The 19,071-nt window shown below is 37.5% G+C and overlaps 1 non-coding gene across 1 annotated transcript; it reads right to left on the bottom strand.

The window, feature by feature from the left end:
* Positions 1-17,436: 17,436 nt before the first annotated feature.
* LOC114420816 lies at positions 17,437-17,543 on the bottom strand. Its single transcript, XR_003668449.1, has one exon. It is a non-coding gene; the product is annotated as a small nucleolar RNA R71 (small nucleolar RNA).
* Positions 17,544-19,071: the final 1,528 nt, after the last annotated feature.

Genomic DNA, 19,071 nt, shown 5'->3' with positions numbered 1-19,071 from the left:
AGTTCTTGAAATCGAATCTTTCAATTCATTCTATGCACCCTTAGTGGTTCCCACTTGTTTTGCGTACTTTTATTTTCATTTCATTTGTTTTCTGTACCCTCTTTTAACGTGCTTTAACCATTTATTTAAGTCGTTTTCTCACCTAATAAATAATAAAATGAATTTCAACCGATCATTTGTGTTGTAATCTTGTTTAATCACTGTTAAAATAAAATCCAACCGATCGTTCACGCAGTAATGTCGGTTAAAATAAAAAAAGGGCAAAATAATAATAAAATAATCAAAATATCTTTGAATAAAATAACAAAAAAAAAATCAATCCGACGTTTTTCTTTGGAAGTTTCCTTGAATGAATTTACTAATAACAAAAGTGAAACTAAAGCTAAAATCAACTCACAAATCGAGCTTCGTCCGTAAAAATCACTAAAAACCGTTTTAAGGTCCAACGCCTTAAGTGGTCCTTTTTGCTTTTATCAGTTAAACATGGACGGTTCAAAAAACATAAAATCAATATGTAACTTTACCGCTTTTGTCAAACACCCCAAGAGATCGTTAATGGTCCAACGCCTTAACGTTTCACTCCTTTCAAAATCAAAAGATCGTTTAATGGTCCAACGCCTTAAATGACCTTTTGTTCGGTTAAAATATATCTTGTGAAAAAAGATAAAAACAGTTTAGCCAACGTTTAGTTCTTAAAGAACTACATAGGTCTGATTTCCTCATCGCAATTGAGGATATGTAGGAGCGAGGGAAATACCCTTTTCGACCACAAAAAGATAAAAAAAATACAAAAGGCGTAAAAAGACATAAAAAAGGGAAAATAAAACAAATTGATGTCATATTTGCACATTTGACTAAAGGCTGCCGTCCCTTGTGATGGATGCGTGGGGTGCTAATACCTTCCCCGTGCGTAAAAATAACTCCCAAACCTTTCACAATAAAAGTTCGTAGACCACACCTTTTCTGGTTTTTCCGACATTTTCCTTGAATAAACGTTGGTGGCGACTCCGCGCATTTTCCTTCCATGGAAGACGCACCCGTGAGCCCCGCGTCGCCCTCCCGCCGAAGGGTAGGTTACGACACTATCGAAGACCACATCATCGCTGAAGAGCCAAGAAGAGTCACCCAGGAAGATTATTCAAGTTCTAATGTGCCACAATTTTTCTGGTTTTTCCGACATTTTCCTTGAATAAACGTTGGTGGCGACTCCGCGCATTTTCCTTCCATGGAAGACGCACCCGTGAGCCCCGCGTCGCCTTCCCGCCGAAGGGTAGGTTATGACACTATCGAAGACCACATCATCGCTGAAGAGCCAAGAAGAGTCACCCAGGAAGATTATTCAAGTTCTAATGTGCCACAATTTTTCACCAGCATTGCTCAACCAGAAGTTCAAGCACAAACCATTACATATCCACCATCATTGATTCAACTAATTCAGAATAATCAGTTTCATGGTTTACCAAATGAAGACCCATATGCACACTTAGCCACCTACATAGAAATATGCAATACTATTAGGTTGGCTAGAGTGCCTGAAGATGCAATTCGATTGAGCTTGTTTTCATTTTCTTTATCGGGAGAAGCTAAGAGGTGGCTTCATTCATTTAAAGGCAATAGCCTTAAGACATGGGATGAGGTTGTGGAGAAATTTCTCAAGAAATATTTTCCTGAGTCTAAGATTGCAGAAGGCAAAGCCGCCATCTCTTCGTTTCACCAATTTCCCAATGAATCTTTGAGTGAGGCCTTGGAAAGATTCGGTGGTTTATTGAGAAAGACTCACACTCATGGATTCTCAGAGCCGATACAACTCAACATTTTTATAGATGGGTTAAGACCGTAGTCCAAACAGCTATTGGACGCTTCTGCAAGTGGGAAAATCAAATTGAAGACCCCTGAAGAAGCCATGGATCTCATTGAAAATATGGCTGGCTGCAAGTGACATTGTTATTTTGAGAGATAGACCCCACATTCCTACTAAAAAGATTTTATTGGAGCTAACCTCCCAAGATGCATTGTTGGCACAAAATAAGTTGTTGTCTAAGCAACTTGAGGCATTGAATGAAACACTAAGTAAGTTGCCAACTTAAATTCATTCTGCACATACTTCACATGCTTCTGTTTTGCAAGTTGTAGGATGTACCATCTGTGGGGGAGCTCATGAATCTGGATGTTGTATCCCTATTGAAGAACAAACCACTCATTAAGTCAATTACATGGGAAAGCAGCCCAGAAACAATTTTAATGCAAGAGGATTTTTTGGATTCCAACATGGCCAACAATACAATCAACAGCAGGGACAATGGAGGAACCACCCTGGAAATCAATTCAATAGAGATCAAGGTAGACCATCCACAAGGCCACAACAACAAGGGCCTAGTCTCTATGATCGCACAACGAAGCTGGAAGAGACTCTAGCTCAGTTCATGCAGGTTTCTATGTCCAACCAGAAGAACACAGAGTCTGCCATAAAGAATCTGGAGGTCCAAGTGGGACAGCTTGCAAAGCAATTGGCGGATAGATCATCAAGCAATTTTATAGCTAATACAGAGAAAAATCCCAAGGAGGAGTGTAAAGCTGTGATGACTAGAAGCAGAATGGCAATCCATGTAGATGAGAGTGAAGCTGAGAAGAAGATGGAGGAACATAAACAATAGTTGGCACCTAAGCCAGCACTTGAACCCGTTTCTGATTTTCTAGAACTTGAAGAGATTAATGAGGAGGCTGAAGATGATAAGGAAGAAGAGACACCAATAAAAGAGAAAGAAAAAGAAAGAATAAAAGAAGAAGAAAAAGAAAAAGAAAAAAAGTTGAAAAAAGAAAAACAAAAAGAGAAAGTTGTTGATGATGAGATGAGGAAAGGCAAGAGTGAGGCGAACACTGAAAAGAAGAAGGATTCTACTCCAAACGAAGGCAAGGAAGTACCTTATCCTTTGGTACCTTCTCGGAAAGATAAAGAAAGACATTTGGCCATATTTCTTGATATTTTCAAGAAACTGGAAATTACTTTGCTCTTTGGAGAAGCACTTCAACAAATACCCCTCTATGCCAAATTTTTAAAAGATATGCTGATAAAGAAGAACCAGTACATCCACAGTGACAGAATTGTGGTGGAAGGCAATTGTAGTGCTGTGATTCAACGCATTCTTCCACCTAAGCACAAAGATCCTGATGAGGTTGTTGTAGGCAAAGCTCTCATAGACTTGGGAGCTAGTATCAACTTAATGCCTCTCTCTATGTGTCGGCGACTTGGAGAGCTTGAGATAATGCCTACACGCATGACCCTTCAGTTAGTTGATCGCTCCATCACAAGACCGTATGGAGTGATTGAAGATGTTTTGGTGAAGGTGAAACACCTTATATTTCCAGCTGATTTTGTGGTGATAGACATAGAAGAGGATGTTGATATTCCTCTCATTCTTGGCCGCCCATTCATGTCTACTACAAGCTGTGTAGTAGATATGGGAAAAAAGATGTTGCAAATGGGCATAGAAGATCAGAAAATCAGCCTTGATCTATTTCATGAAGATAAAGAGCCACCTGACCGGAATGTCTGTTTTAAAGCTCATGTGATGGAGGAAAGAAGACCTGAGAAGAAGGTCCTTGAAGTGGGAACTTTATTAGATCCTGGATAACAGGATGATGCGTCAAGCTAGTGACGTTAAAGAAGCGCTTACTGGGAGGCAACCCAGCTTTTCTTTCCCTTCTCTATCTTCATTTTTATTTCTTGCATGTAGTTAGAACATCTTGCTTGTGATGGTGATTTATTTCAGCTTGTTTAGTAATGAACAAAAAGGGTTTTTAAATTATGTGTGAAGAGATAAGCAGAAAATGACTTAGAAAAAATTTTAGATTGCTAATCCGCTAAGCGCAAACCTTGCGCTAAGCGCCATCTCTTCACGCGCTAAGCCGAGCTTGCTCACGCTAAGCGCAAAGACCCTTGATTGATTGGCTGAATGGTTCAGCTAAGCGCAAATTGCTGCATTCAGCCCAACATCTTCACTGTAAGTTGCACCTTAAGTACTGGGCTTAGCATGGATGATGCGCTAAGCGCCACTTCCTCTCTGAGAAAATTTATTATAGCTGCGCTGAGCGCGCCATCTTGCGCTAAGCCCCAAATTCATTCTGTAAGTTGAGCTTTCAAGCTAGGCTTAGCGGGGAAGGATGCGCTAAGCGCCAACTTTGTTCTATTTTGAAATCATTGGAAGTGCACCTAGCGCATGAAGTGGCGCTAAGCCTAAATCACTCACTGTAAGTTGAAGCTTGATGTTACGCTAAGCCTCGCATCTCAGGCTAAGCGCATATTGCAGAAATATTTTTGGTGTTGCAGAAAGCGCTAAGCGCAGCCTGCCGCGCTAAGGCCCAAATGCTTACGGGATTTTACAACTTCAAGTTGGGCTTAGTGCGAGGCTAGGCTAAGCGCTAGTGTTTTAAACTCAAACGTTACGTTGGCTCGCTAAGCGCAACTGCGCACTATGCACGCCATACGAATTCCAGTTTTTAAAAATCAAAGGAAGAGGCACTTAGGTTGCTACCTTTGCACCCAAACCTCTGCACCCTCTCATCTTTGAGCATTCTTTTACTTTCTGCTACGTGTGTACTTCTTCTCTGCATCATTTTTGCTTCATTTCAAGAACAATCCAAGTAAGTTAGCACATTTCTATTTTTGCTTTTCATGCTTCAAACCTTAGGATAGTTGATTTATGGTTTTCGTGATTAGTATTGTTGTTAGGCTAAGTTACTTAGTTTTAAGGTTAGGTATTTTAGGACTTTAGGTAGTTTAGAAGCCCATTAGGGGCAATGTGGCTGAAAGGGGTGAAAACCCCTGTGTGTATTTCTAGGAATTGCGATGAACGCGCAAAGCGCGCCTGCTGCGCTTAGCATGTTCATCGCAACTGTTAAATTTTTTAGGATTTCTGATGATCGCGCTAAGCGGACCATGTCACGCTAAGTGTGTTCATCGTGGTTGTTGAACCAAAACGATGCAGACGCTAAGCGCGCCTATGCACTAAGCGTCAATAGTATATTGAGATACTCAGAGTAGTTCAGGCGCTAAGCCCAGCTTGCTGAGCTAAGTGCCACTTAGGTTCTGTTTCTTTACCTTTGTAATAAGGCTAAGCGCGTCTGTGTGCTACGCCCTTGTTGTATGTTGAGCTAAGCGCCCTGCTGCACTAAGCTCAACTCCCTCATTGTCTTTTAAGTTTTTGTAGTCAGGCTAAGCGCGCCCTGTGCGCTAAGCTTGAGTGTCTTTCTGTTGAGGCCAAGCTAAGCGCCAGCATGCTGCGCTAAGCTCCAGTCCTCTACTGTTTCTAAAATTGTAGACTTAGGCTAAGCTCAGCTTGGCGCTAAGCCTATTCTGCAGAAAAAATGTTTTCTTTCTCTTCGAGCTATGCGCCAGCTTGCTGTGCTTAGCGTTTGAGTAAAATTTCATAAGGCGCGCTAAGCTCAGCATGTTGTGCTAAGCGCCCAGTCAAAATTTCAGTTTTATTTTTCTGTTTTTGTGAAAATAACCTCTGCTAATCTCTTGTGTTTTGTCTTATATTTTGCATATGGCATCTCAGAAAAAGAAAGTCCTTTGCTTCTTCATCTTCTCACATTAGATATGATAGACACAAATTTTCTTCCCCTAAAGCATGGGATCGTTACACAAACAATATCTTCGGCAGAAAGATCATTCCTAAATGGAATGTGCAATTATCATTCAATGACTTTGAGGAATTTCAAAGGGAGTTAAACAGGAGGAACTGGCATAAGAAAATCACGAATCTGGAAGAGGGAAGCATAGATGTGGCACTTGTAAAGGATTTTTATGCAAATGTTTATGATCCTGAAGACAAGTCACCAAAATAGGTCAAAGTTAGGGGGCAATGGATTCCATTTGACTCAGCTGCCCTAAACTCTCTTTTGGAAACACCGGTGGTTATAGAGGAAGGAGAAAGTCCTCTAACATATGCAAGATTTGTTTTGCTAAGGTCAAATCAGCAAGAGTTAGCAGCTTGCTTGTGTATCCCAGGCAAGGGATTTGAATTGAATTCAGATGAACTACCTTTGAAGATTTTAAGGAAAAACTTGACTACTCTTGCTCAAACTTGGAGTGCCTTTTCTTTTTCTAACTTGGCCCCCACCTTTCATACTTTTGACATCAACTTAGATAGGGCCAAGTTAGTATATGCACTCATATAGAAGATGGATATGAATCTTGGATCCTTCATTTCTAGTCAGATTACACTCATGGCCTAGCATGACTCCTCGAGGCTTGACTCTCCTACCCTAATCACTGCTTTATGTAAAGCCCGAGGAGTCCACTCTAATTCCTTGACCCATGAGAGATTAAGTATTGCCATTAATTTTGAATATATTAAGAAGAACTGTTGGAATCTTGATGATCCAACAGCAAACTTCAGAGGACCCAGGAAGGCCAGGGGTAAGAGATCTGAGGCCTCTTCCACTTCAGCACCATCAGAGGCATCAACACCTTCTTCTTCTTCAGTACCCCCCTCTTCATCCACTCAGATTCCAATTATTCCTCCTACACCGATACAGATGCCACTTCCAGCTCCTCTATCTGCAAGACCATCAAATTTCATTTTTACATCACAGATGCTTCACTCCATGCTCTAGAGTATCCATAGGGGGCAGTGCATTATTATGCAGAGCCTTCAGGGCTTGGGCTTGCCCTCTATTATGAACATGGAGGAGTTTGATACTCAGGTGGCCTGGTCAGGAGACCAACCTTCTTGTTTTGGAGGGGGTGAGGCCTTTGCAGCCTAGGAGTCTGATATTGAGGAGCCACCAACACCAGCAGCAGCAGAGGGGGAGGATGAGCTCACCCCTCATGAGCCTTTTTACTTTGACGCAAATGTGCACATGGCTCAGGAGGAGGGTACCTCTATAGATTAGATACCTGAGCCATCCTCTGCATCTCCTCAGTAGTGTTGGACCTTGTGGCCTCAATAACTTATGAAGGGGTGAATTAATTTCCCATTAACAAACTTTTAACCCCCTTCTAAAAGAAGAGATAGGCTTAGAATGAAGAAGAAGCAGCAATCAATTTAATAATGTTCTTTAAACATGCAAGACACAATTGATTGCAACAAAATAAATAAGATAAGGGAAGAGAGAATGCAAACATAGTTTTATACTGGTTCGGCAAATTCCGTGCCTACGTCCAGTACTCAAGCAACCCACTTGAGATTTCCACTATCTTTGTAAAATCCTTTACAACTTCTGAACCACACAGGGACAACCCATCTCTTGTGTTTTGGAATCCTTACAACTCAAGAGACCCTCGGTCCCTTAATCAATCTCATTGAGTAAGAATAATGGAAGAAGAATTCTCTCTTCAAGAGAAGAATATTACAATGAAGATCCATAGATGAAGTCTTAATGGATTTGGAAATGTTTGCCCAAGAGTTCTTGAGAGAGCATTTGGCAATGAAGTTCTCTTGGAATCTCTCTCATTTTCTTTTGAGAGGATAAGACATTTTGAACAAGCAAAAACTCTCTCATCAAATTCGTGCCCAAGTCACCTATTTATAGGCCTTTGATGGCCATTCACAAATCCAATCAAAAGATGTGACTGTTGGCGGATTTTTTGAAAACTCTCCACTGGTAATCGATTACAATGTTTGTGTAATCGATTACACAGTTATAATTTGAAGGGTCATGACTTTTGAATTTGAATTTCAGGAGTTTCGTTGCAGGTAATCGATTACAGACATATGGTAATCGATTACATATTGAAAATTCAAATTCAAAACCCTTTTCAACAGCTATTTCTCAACCCTATCTTCTGGTAATCGATTACACTGTCTGGTAATCAATTACCAGAGCCTTGAATGTCTTGAAAGAACTTTGTTTTATGGCAAGGCTTGATCTTGAGTTAATCTTGAAGCAAGGCTTTGTTTGTTGAAGCAATCTTGTATTAATCTTGAAGCCATGCTTATCCTTTGAAGCAACTTTGTTTGATTCTTCTTTTGGCATCATCAAAATTCATGTATTCATACATTCACAAGGAGACCTAGCCATCTGCACCAGTCATAGAGCCAGAGCAGCCTATCCAGGATTCATTAGTAGCTCCAACACTGGATTTGAATGAAGACCAGCCACAGGAGGAGCATGACGTTTAAATTTTTGCATTCTAAACACTTTAGTTTATTTTCAATTATTTTATGATTTATGTCATTTAAATTTCAAATTTTATGTTTCAGTTCTTTAAATTTCAGCATTTAAATTTCAGTAGTGTAGTTGTTTGTTTGCTTGTACAAAAAGCTTGATTGAACAATGAATTGATTGAACTTTGTATGCAGTGGCTTGTTTGGTATGAAATGAGTGTTTGAAAATGATTTGACTGAGCAAATGTATGAATTGAATGGATTGGGATGATTAGATGATTGTGTTGATCAAGTTTGCAGTCATTAGAAGAGAATGAGCATGTGATTGGAAGTATGTCTGAAAATGTTAGTTGGTTGTCAGATTGATTATGAAGGAATGCATTAACCGTATCCCGGTGAGAGTGTGATATTTAAATTTTGAGAGAAACGACTGTCATTTAGTACTAATTTTTGCGTGAATCTATGAAGTATGGACTGGATGCATGAAATTGAGGATGATGAAGGCCATGTTTGATTATGAATAGCCATTTAGCCAAAAAGCTGACCATATGTTTGCATGAATTATCCCTTACACCCAGTTTGAGCTGAATGAATTTATTGATTGATTGAACCTGGAGCCTATTCAGTTGTATCTTCTGCTACCTTATTTTAGGTTGTAGGAGAGCATCATCCACAAAAGCTGGGTTCAAAGCAAATTTGTCCCAAATTTGGGGGAGTTATTATCAAGGTAAATTTGTCCCAAATTTGGGGGACACTGGGTAAGGATTGAAATAGTCAAAGAAAATAGTATGCACACACTGTTTATGTATATAATGTTTTCTGTGTTAAAAAAAATTGTAAGTACAAATAAAGTTAATAAGTGTGTATGTTGTAATTCAATGAATGAAAGCTAAGTGCCTAAATAAAGGGCAAGTATGGGGTAGGAATGAATGAAAAAGTGAAGGTTATTCTATGGATGAATGCTCTCCTAGAACCTAAGCTGTTGAATCCTAGAAAAACCATGAATTCATGGCAGCCTAACCCCATTACAAGCCTAGAAAGTCCTTTGGATTCATTTTGTGTGTTCATTGTTGTATGATATGAGATGAAATGTAAAGGTTGGAACTTGTATTGGTTGTTTATGATGGAATTGTTATACAAGTGGCCTCAGATATCTTAAAAAAGGGGGTTGAATTAAGATATCACAAACTATTCCCTAATTAAAAATTCTATTTTGATTTTAACCCAAATCCCAAGATTCCTTTTAAAATGAATTCCTAAATAATTATTCAAATTAAACTTACTGAATAGAAGCAATAAGCAATAATAAATAAAAGAGTTTAAGGGAAGAGAAAGTGCAAACTCAGTTTTATACTGATTCGGCCACACCCTTATGCCTACGTCCAGTCCCTAAGCAACCCGCTTGAGAGTTCCACTAACTTTCAGAAACCCTTTACAAGTTCTGAACCACACAAGTACAACCTTTCCTTTGTGTTTAGATTTCTTTACAACAAGAGACCCTCGGTCTCTTAATCCCTTTTCAGAAGAAAGAAGAAGAGAAGAAGAAAGCTCTCTTGAAAGAGATAGATTGAACAATGAAGCACTCAAATAATTCCTTATTGAATTGCAAGTGTTTTGGCCAAGGAATGTTTTTAGAGGATAAGACAATTTTTCTTTTGAGAGGATAAGACTTTTTGTTTAGAAAAACTCTAAGCAAATTCGTGTTCCAAGTCACATATAAATAGACCTTTGATGGCCATTCAAAAACCTTTTGAATAAATGTGACTCTTGGAAATTATTTTCTGAAAATCTCCTCTGGTAATTGATTACAAGAGTTGTGTGATCGATTTTAGGCTTTAAAATTTGAATTAAAACATTCAATAACTGCTGGTAATCGATTACCATCCAAGTGTAATCGATTACACATTGTAAAATTTGAATTCAAATTTCTAATAGTTGTTATAAATATTTTCAGCTGTTGATAATTGATTACAATACTCATGTAATCAATTACATGCTTTCAAAAGTATTCAAAATCATTTTAAAAGCATTTCAGGAAGTATTTTGGCCACTGGTAATTGATTACATCCTCTGGTAATCGATTACCAGAGAGTAAATCTCTTGTAAAAACATTTTAGCTTAAATTCATTGGCCAAACCTCTTGTTGTTTCAACTTGGAATTCCCTTCCTAAATCTCTAGAGATTATCTTGATCATATATCTTGAATTTCTTGGATTCTTGTCTTGAATTAAACTTGAGAAGCGCATGATCCTTTGGCATCATCAAAACCTCAAAGTCTTTGCTTCTACAGTCTCCCCCTTTTTTATGATGACAATTTAATTCCTTAAATCAAGATACAAGATAGAATATATACAAGATAGAACGTTCACTCATTCCATACTCCCCCTATGTTTTGGAATTTATGATCTCTTGATTTCTAAGCTTCTAAGCCTCGTTTCTCTCCCCCTTTGGCAACATCAAAAAGCCAAAGCACGTGGAAATCAACATAAGGCAGAAAATAACACAGCCATAATCATTCACAAGTAAAAAATCAAACATAATTCTGTCATAAAATACTAAGTGCCAAGTACTGAAATATTACTAAAGTTCAGAGAATAATGTCTTCAAAAAAACATAGCCAAATACACGGCTTAAAATAAAATATAATAATAATCTAAATCTATGAAGGTGGTGGTGAAAGGTCGAAGCACCAACGAAGATAACTCACATCCTCCTCAAGCTGAGTGATGCAGGTATCCATTCCTTCATAGCAAGCATCAATGGCATCGATACGACCATCCAAGGAATCAAAGTGTTCACCAACATAGGTGCGGAGGCCTCGTAACTCCGAAAGAACTTCATGCATGAAAGCTGAGGAGTCATCTCATTGAGGCAGAGGAGAAGGAGTACGTTTGTCTTGCGGAGGGTGCGCATCCTTCTTCAACCATTGCCCATCCATGTCCTTACGGTAGCCGAAGGAGGTTACCACACCGGCACCAATAGAAAAGGAACGTTTAACTTGCATAAAAGGCTCAAAATTCAAAGGAATTTCAAAATGGCGAAGAAATAAAGTCACAAGCTGAGGGTAAGGTAAAGGTGCACTAGTCCGCAATGCCTTATGCATGCCGTAACGAATCAAATGGGCCCAATTGATTGGATGACCGGTCAAGAAAGCCCACATCAGAATCAAGTACTCCCGAATCTGTGAATTAACTCTTTGTAGTACTTGGATTGATTGACAAAAAATCTAGTCTTGGTTTGTTTAATTTGTAATCCAAGAAAGAAATTAAGTTCTCCCATCATTGACATTTCAAACTCACTTTGCATGTCATGAGAGAATTCCTTGCACAATAATACATTAGTAGATCCAAAAAAATATCATCAAGATAAATTTGAACCAATAAAATATCATGTAATTTTCTCTTTATGAAAAGAGTAGTATCTAGTTTTCCTCTAGAGAAATCCTTTTCTAAAAGAAACTTACTCAGACGCTCATACCAAGCCCTAGGGGCTTGCTTTAAGCCATATAATGCCTTTTTTAATCTAAAAACATGATTGGGCTTGTCTGAGTTTTCAAATCCAGGGGGTTGATCTACATATGCTTCCTCTTGAATAAAGCCATTTAAGAATGCACTTTTTACATCCATTTGATAAAGCTTAAAGTCCATTATGGATGCATAGGCTAATAACATTCTGATGGCTTCAAATCTAGCAACTGGAGCATATGTTTCCTCATAGTCTATCCCCTCTTCTTGATTATATCCTTTGGCGACTAATCTAGCCTTATTTCTAATAACTATGCCATTTTCATCTAATTTATTTCTAAACACCCATTTTGTTCCAATGATTGGGTAGTTTTCAGGTTTCTCAACTAACTCTCAAACATTATTTCTTTCAAATTGGTTTATTTCTTCCTGCATAGCTATTATCCAATTTTCATCTATTATGGCTTCATTTAAATTTTTAGGTTCAATCATAGATACAAAAGCCATGCTATTGCATAAATATTTGAGAGTGTCTAGTTGCCACCCCTTTTGAGATATCACCAATAATGTTGTCAAGGGGATGATCTCTTGAAGTATTCAACTCTCTTGGAAGATCATTATTTTCTTTGAATTGACTCAATTGTCATTGTTCTCTTATTATAAATTCTATAAGCTTTACTATGCAAAGAATAACCAAAGAAAATTCCTTCATCTGACTTAGCATCAAACTTTCCTAAGTTTTCTTTTCCATTGTTTAATAAAAAACACTTGCAACCAAAAACATGAAGATGCAAGATGTTCGGTTTCCTACCATTGAACAGTTCATATGGAGTTTTCTTTAAAATGGGTCTTATTAAAGCCCTATTCATGATATAGCATGCAGTATTAACAGCTTCAGCCCAAAAATATTTTGGAAGAGGAGTATCATTTAATAAGGTTCTAGCAATTTCTTCCAAAGACCTATTTTTCCTTTCAACAACTCCATTTTGTTGAGGGGTTCTAGGTGCAGAAAAGTTATGCTCAATGCCATGCTTATCACAAAATAAATCAAATTCTTTATTTTCAAACTCACCCCCATGATCACTCCTAATAGATATAATTTTGAGATTTTTCTTATTTTGAATAACTTTTGCAAGTTTCTTAAATGCTTGAAATGCATCATTCTTATGAGTGATAAATAGTGTCCAAGTATATCTAGAATAATCATCAACAATGACAAGTTCATAATAGCTTCCACCAAAACTCATAATTCTAGAAGGACCAAACAAATCCATGTGTAACAATTTTAATGGTTGAAGTAGTTGAAACAATGTTTTTCGATTTGAATGAAACTCTAGTTTGTTTTCCCTTTTGACATGCATCACACAGTCTATCTTTTTCAAATTTCAATTTAGGTAAACCAACAACTAAATCTTTTGAAATTAATGTATTTAAGTGTTCCATGTTTATGTGAGCAATTCGTTTATGCCATAGCCATGGATCATCATCTTTGCTAAGAAAACATTGATTATTATCTAGTTTTTGGCTTAAGTCTATCATATAAACATTGTTGACTCTAAACCCTATATGCTTTATATTAGTATCATGTTTATGTTCAATGAGACATTTTTGGGAATCAAATGATACTAGATAGCCTTTATCACATAATTCACTAACACTAAGCAAGTTGTGCTTCAGGCCTTCAACAAGTAGAACATTTTCAATGGAGTTTGAAGAATTCGTGCCTATTTTTCCAACTCCAAGAATTCTACTTTGTTGTTGTCACCATAAGTTACATGCCCGCTTTTCTTGGGTGAGATATGTGTGAACTTTGATGCATCTCCCGCCATATGTTTTGAGCATCCGCTATCTATGTACCATCTCTTCTTCAAAGATACCTACATGATCAAGTTTGTACTTAGGTACCCAAACTTTATTGGGTCCTTGTGTGTTAGTGTTAACTGAAGATCCTTTTGGGACCCATATCATTTTAATATTGTTGCAATTTTTCTTAAAATAACATGTAGATCTACCATGCGCTTTTCTTCCATAGTAAAAACAAGTGACGAAAGGAGAATTATATTTTTGTGTGGAAGCAAAGAAATTTTTGTAAAATTTTTGTTGTTTTTCAGGTTTATATCCTATTCCTGCCTTATCAAAGACACATCTTTGTTTTCCTAATATGATATCTAGGTTATTTTTACCAATAGAAAATTTAGCAAGTGAGTTTTTCAACTCTTTAATTTCTTTTACATACTTGCTACAACAATTACATGAATTAGATATTACTTTTTCATTAGGAATAGTAGAAACATAAACTTTATCATTTGATTTAGAAATTGAAACTTCATTTTTAAGATGATCTAATTCTTTATTTAATTTTGAAATTTCTTTTTCTAAATCTGAAATTATTTTCTTAGAAGATGAAACTTACTTTGCAAGTTTGATTGATTCTCTTTGTAAATCAGTAAATGCATCTTGTAATTCATCAAAAGAAATGGATAAGTTGTTATTTGAAGATGTTACCTCTTCATCACTTTCATAACTTTTAGCCATTAGACACAGGTTTATCACTTCATTTTCTGAATCCTCATATGATTCCATATCATTGTCATCTCGTGTGATGTAGGCCTTCTTCACCTTCTTTTCACTAAAACTTTTCTTTTCAGATTTCTCCATTCTTTTCTTGAAGATCGGGCAATCAACCCTTAGATGTCCAGGTTGATTACATTCATATCATTTTGGAGTAGAGGATGAATCTTTTGTCCTTCTTTTAGGTTTAAAATTTGGTCTCCTTTGATTTCCTCTGATTCTCAGGAACTTGTTGAACCTTTTTACACAAAGGCTAAGATCATCATCTTCATCCAAATCAATTAAGTCTTCCTTATAACTTTCTTCTTGGATTGAAGATGAAGCTTTAAGAGCAATTCCCTTCTTTTTCTTATCATTTTTTTCGTGTTGATTTAATCTCAACAGTTCCATTTCGTGTTCCTGTAACTTTCCAAATAGTGTAGCAAGAGACATGTTAGTTAAATCTCGTGACTCAGTAATGGCTGTTACCTTAGGTTGCCATTCTCTGCTTAAACATCTCAATACTTTATTTATGAGATCTTCATTTGCAAAAATTTTCCCTAAAGATGCAAGATGATTTATTATATGTGTAAACCTTTTTTGCATGTCTTGTATACTTTCATTTGAATTCATTCTAAATAATTCATACTCATGAGTTAATGTATTTATCCTAGATCTTTTCACATCGATTGTGCCTTCATGTGTTACTTGTAGGGTATCCCACATTTCTTTTGCACTTTTACAGTTTGATACCCTAAAGTACTCATCCATTCCTAAGGCAGATGTAATTATATTTTTGGCTTTTAAGTTGTATTGCACTAATCTCTTTTCTTCTTCACTCCATTCTTCCCTAGGCTTTTCTATGGTTTTACTTCCTGCCACCATAGTGGGAATATAGGGCCCTACTTCTATTGCATCCCAGACATTTAAATCTATTGCCTCTATGATGTGCCATTATTTTCTCCTATTTCTTAACCCTTTTTTGCACCATTTTAATTACTTATTAGTCTTAATTGTCAAATCAATTAGGCAGTTTTATTACTTGGGCTCATTCAGCTAATTTGATGCTTTCAATCTAATTTCAGGAATTAATGAAGCATTGGGCTTAATCCGGATTTTGGTCGTGGACTTAAATAGGGCAAATAAAGCAACGTTTACCTTAGTTAATTTTTAATTAGGAGATTGCAATTTTATTCTATGGTGTTCAGTGTTTATTTCGTTTTGGGCCAGAATAATGTAATAGGGCCAAGTGACTCTGAGTGACCCTTATAAATAGTAGCCTTGGGATTCGTGTAAAGGCTATTCTGTTAGGCTATTATTCAGAGCATAGGGTTTGGGATTTTATGTTTTTGAGCTTATTGTTACTGTTCACGTAATGCACTTTTCCATTCTCTGCTTCTAATTGCAATTTCGCTTTTACTTCTTCTTCTGCATTTAGTTTCATTTACGTTTCTGCCTTAGTTTCATTCTTGTTTCTATTTCCAGTTTCATTTACATTTCTGTCTTTAGTTTCAATTGTGTTTTCTGTTTTTGGTTGAAATTATGGAAGGCTAAATTTCTGATGTTGTTTCCTTCTGAGGACGAAGCTAAACTCTCTTCGAGATTTTGTTTATAATGTAGCTTCCTGGCAGTTTTACCTTCACCAATTAACCCACATTCGTTGTTGTTAATCTATGCACGCTTAGTGTTCGATTAATTGCCTCTGTGCTTAACTTATGTTTGTGCTTGATGAATGAAGGGTAAATTGGTGTATGTGTTGCTTAATCACATATTGACAACCCTAAATTGATTTTCGCTTAGTAAATTAAAATAGGGTTGGATTAAGTGGTTAACTGTTAGGGACGAATTCTTCATAACCTAGGACAAGAGAATGGCTTCTGAATAAGAGGAAACAACACATTTTTACTATTATTAATTTCGTATTCCAGTTGCTTGTTCTTTAATTCACACAACAAACAACCCCCCCCCAATGTTACTGTTACTGCAAGTATATTATGAACATTTGGCTTATCATTGCTCGTTGGGAAACGACCTAGGATCACTTCCAAGTTACTGCATTTTAATGTTTATTTGATTCGGGTATGGCCTCGATCAAATTTGGCACCGTTGCCGGGGAGCAGTGTCTAAAGGTTCATAATAGCTAGTGATTCGTGTTTTATGTTTAGTTGTTTCATGCTTTCGTGTTGTGTTAGTGTGTTTAGTGTCTTGTTATTTTGTTTAGTGTGGTGTTTTGTTTTAGTATTTCTGTTCAGCGCTTCCCCTGTTTCAGTTTTTGTGTTTTGCTGTGAATAGTGCTTTGCGACGGATTTAGCGACCACTTTTGTTGAACTGGAAAACAGGGTAGTAGTGCAGCTCCCTTAGCGATAGATTTAGAGACCACACTTGCTGAATTAATTGGGATTTTTTGTTTTGGTAGTTAGAGTTGTTATTTTTGGCTGAATTTTTGTGTAGTCACTTCTTTTGATCCTTATTTTGTGGGAGCCTGCCATAGGCCGGCTGAGGTCTCCTTCTTTCAAAAATTGCGATTTTGTCAAAAGTTTTTTATTTTCCAAGTATTATTCTCTTACTTTTCTTAACTTATCAATTTTAGCTTCTATAGTTAGAATTTGAATTTTCGTTTGAAATTTTTTGTGCTATCTTTTCATAATTTTATAAGGTTGCTCACAAAATTTCAAGTCATTTGGATATCATTTAATGGTAGCTGTAGTTCAAACCTACATTGTTACTTGCATAAGAAGGCAACTTGTTGTGCATGCTGAATGTAGTGTATGACTAAAGGCAATCCATCTGACTTACAACCCTTTGATCCTGAGATAGATAGGACATTTCATAGATTAGTTAGACATCATTTTATACCTTTTGAGCATCCTGAGCATTCTGTTACTGGAGAGTCTGTGCATTCTGTTATTGGTGATTTTGAGCATCCTGATTTTGAGCATTATAATTTTGAACATTCTGAGAACATGGCACAACCCTTTGATCCTGATTTCACCTACGAAAGCATGTGCATCCAATACCCTGATGAGGATGTCCCATATGTTCTTAAAACTGGACTGATTCATTTGCTTCCAAAGTTTCATGGCCTTGCAGGGGAAGACCCGCACAAACATCTGAAAGAATTCCATATTGTCTGCTCCACCATGAAACCACCAGATGTCCAGGAGAATCACATATTTCTAAAGGCCTTTCCTCATTCTTTAGAGGGAGTGGCAAAGGACTGGCTATATTACCTTGCTCCAAGGTCCATCACGAGCTGGGATGACCTCAAGAGAGTATTCTTAGAAAAACTTTTCCCTGCTTCTAGGACCACGGCCATCAGAAAGGATATTTTAGGCATTAGGCAACTCAGTGGAGAAAGCCTATATGAATATTGGGAGAGATTTAAAAAATTATGCACCAGTTGCCTTCACCACCAGATTTCTGAGCAGCTTCTTCTCCAATATTTTTATGAAGGACTCAATAACATGGAGAGAAGTATGATAGATGCTGCCAGTGGTGGAGCCCTTGGAGACATGACCCCTGCTGAAGCCAGGAATTTAATTGAGAAGATGGCTTCCAACTCCCAACAGTTTAGCGCCAAAAATGATGCTATAGTCATTAGAGGAGTGCATGAGGTAGCTACAAACTCATTTGCATCATCTGAAACTAAGAAGCTTGAAGGTAAACTAGATGCCTTGGTTAACATAGTAACCCAACTGGCCATGAATTAGAAATCTGCACCTGTCGCAAGACTCTGTGGTTTATGCTCCTCTACTGACCACCATACAGACCTTTGCCCTTCTGTGCAGCAATCTGGAGCAATTGAACAGCCTGAAGCTTATGCTGCAAACATCAACAATAGACCTCCTCAACCTCAACAACAAAATCTGCCACAACAGAAAAATTATGACCTCTCCAGCAATAGGTACAATCCCAGGTGGAGGAATCATTCCAACCTTAGATGGTCGAGTCCTCCACAACAACAACAACAACAACAACAACCTTATTTTCAGAATGCTGCTGGCCAAAGCAGGCCATATGTTCCTCCACCAATCCAACAGCAACAACAACAACAGCAACAGCCCCAGAAATAGCAAACAGTTGAGGATCCTCCGCAACCTTCCCTTGAAGAACTTGTGAGGTAAATGACTATGCAAAACATGCAGTTTCAACAAGAGACCAGAGCCTCCATTCAGAGCTTAACTAATCAGATGGGACAATTGGCTACACAATTAAATCAACAACAGTCCCAAAATTCTGACAAGCTACCTTCTCAATCTGTATAGAATCCCAAAAATGTGAGTGTCATTTCATTGAGGTCGGGAAAACAATGTCAAGGGCCTCAACCAGTAGCATCTTCCTCATCCGCAAATGAACCTTCCCAACTTCACTCTACTCCAGAAAAAGATGATGACAAAAATTTAAAGAGTAAGTTACCTAATAATTTTTGTGCAGGTGAATCTTCCACTGGTAATTCTGATTTACAGAAGCAGCATATCCCTCTTCCATTCCCTCCAAGAGCAATTTCCAACAAAAAAATGGAAGAGGCAAAGAAGGAGATCTTGGAAACATTTAGAAAAGTAGAGGTAAACATACCTCTGCTGGATGCAATAAGGCAAATTCCAAGATATGCTAAATTCTTGAAGGAGCTGTGCACTAATAAGCGGAAGCTTAAAGGAAGTGAAAGAATTAGCATGGGCAGAAATGTCTCCGCATTGATTGGTAAATCTGTCCCCCAAATCCCTGAAAAATGTAAAGATCCAGGTACATTCAGCATACCTTGTATTATATGGAACAGTAAGTTTGGCAATGCCGTGCTAGATTTAGGAGCTTCTATTAGTGTTATGCCTCTGTCTATTTTTAATTCTCTATCTCTTGGCCCCTTGCAGTCAACTGATGTGGTAATTCATTTAGCTAATAGAAGTGTTGCCTATCCTGCTGGTCTCATAGAGGATGTCTTAGTTAGA

Source organism: Glycine soja, chromosome 7, assembly GCF_004193775.1.
Source record: "Glycine soja cultivar W05 chromosome 7, ASM419377v2, whole genome shotgun sequence".
NCBI lineage: Eukaryota > Viridiplantae > Streptophyta > Magnoliopsida > Fabales > Fabaceae > Glycine > Glycine soja.
The sequence above is the reverse complement of the archived record's forward strand: the minus strand, read 5'-3'. Positions and strand labels throughout refer to the sequence as shown.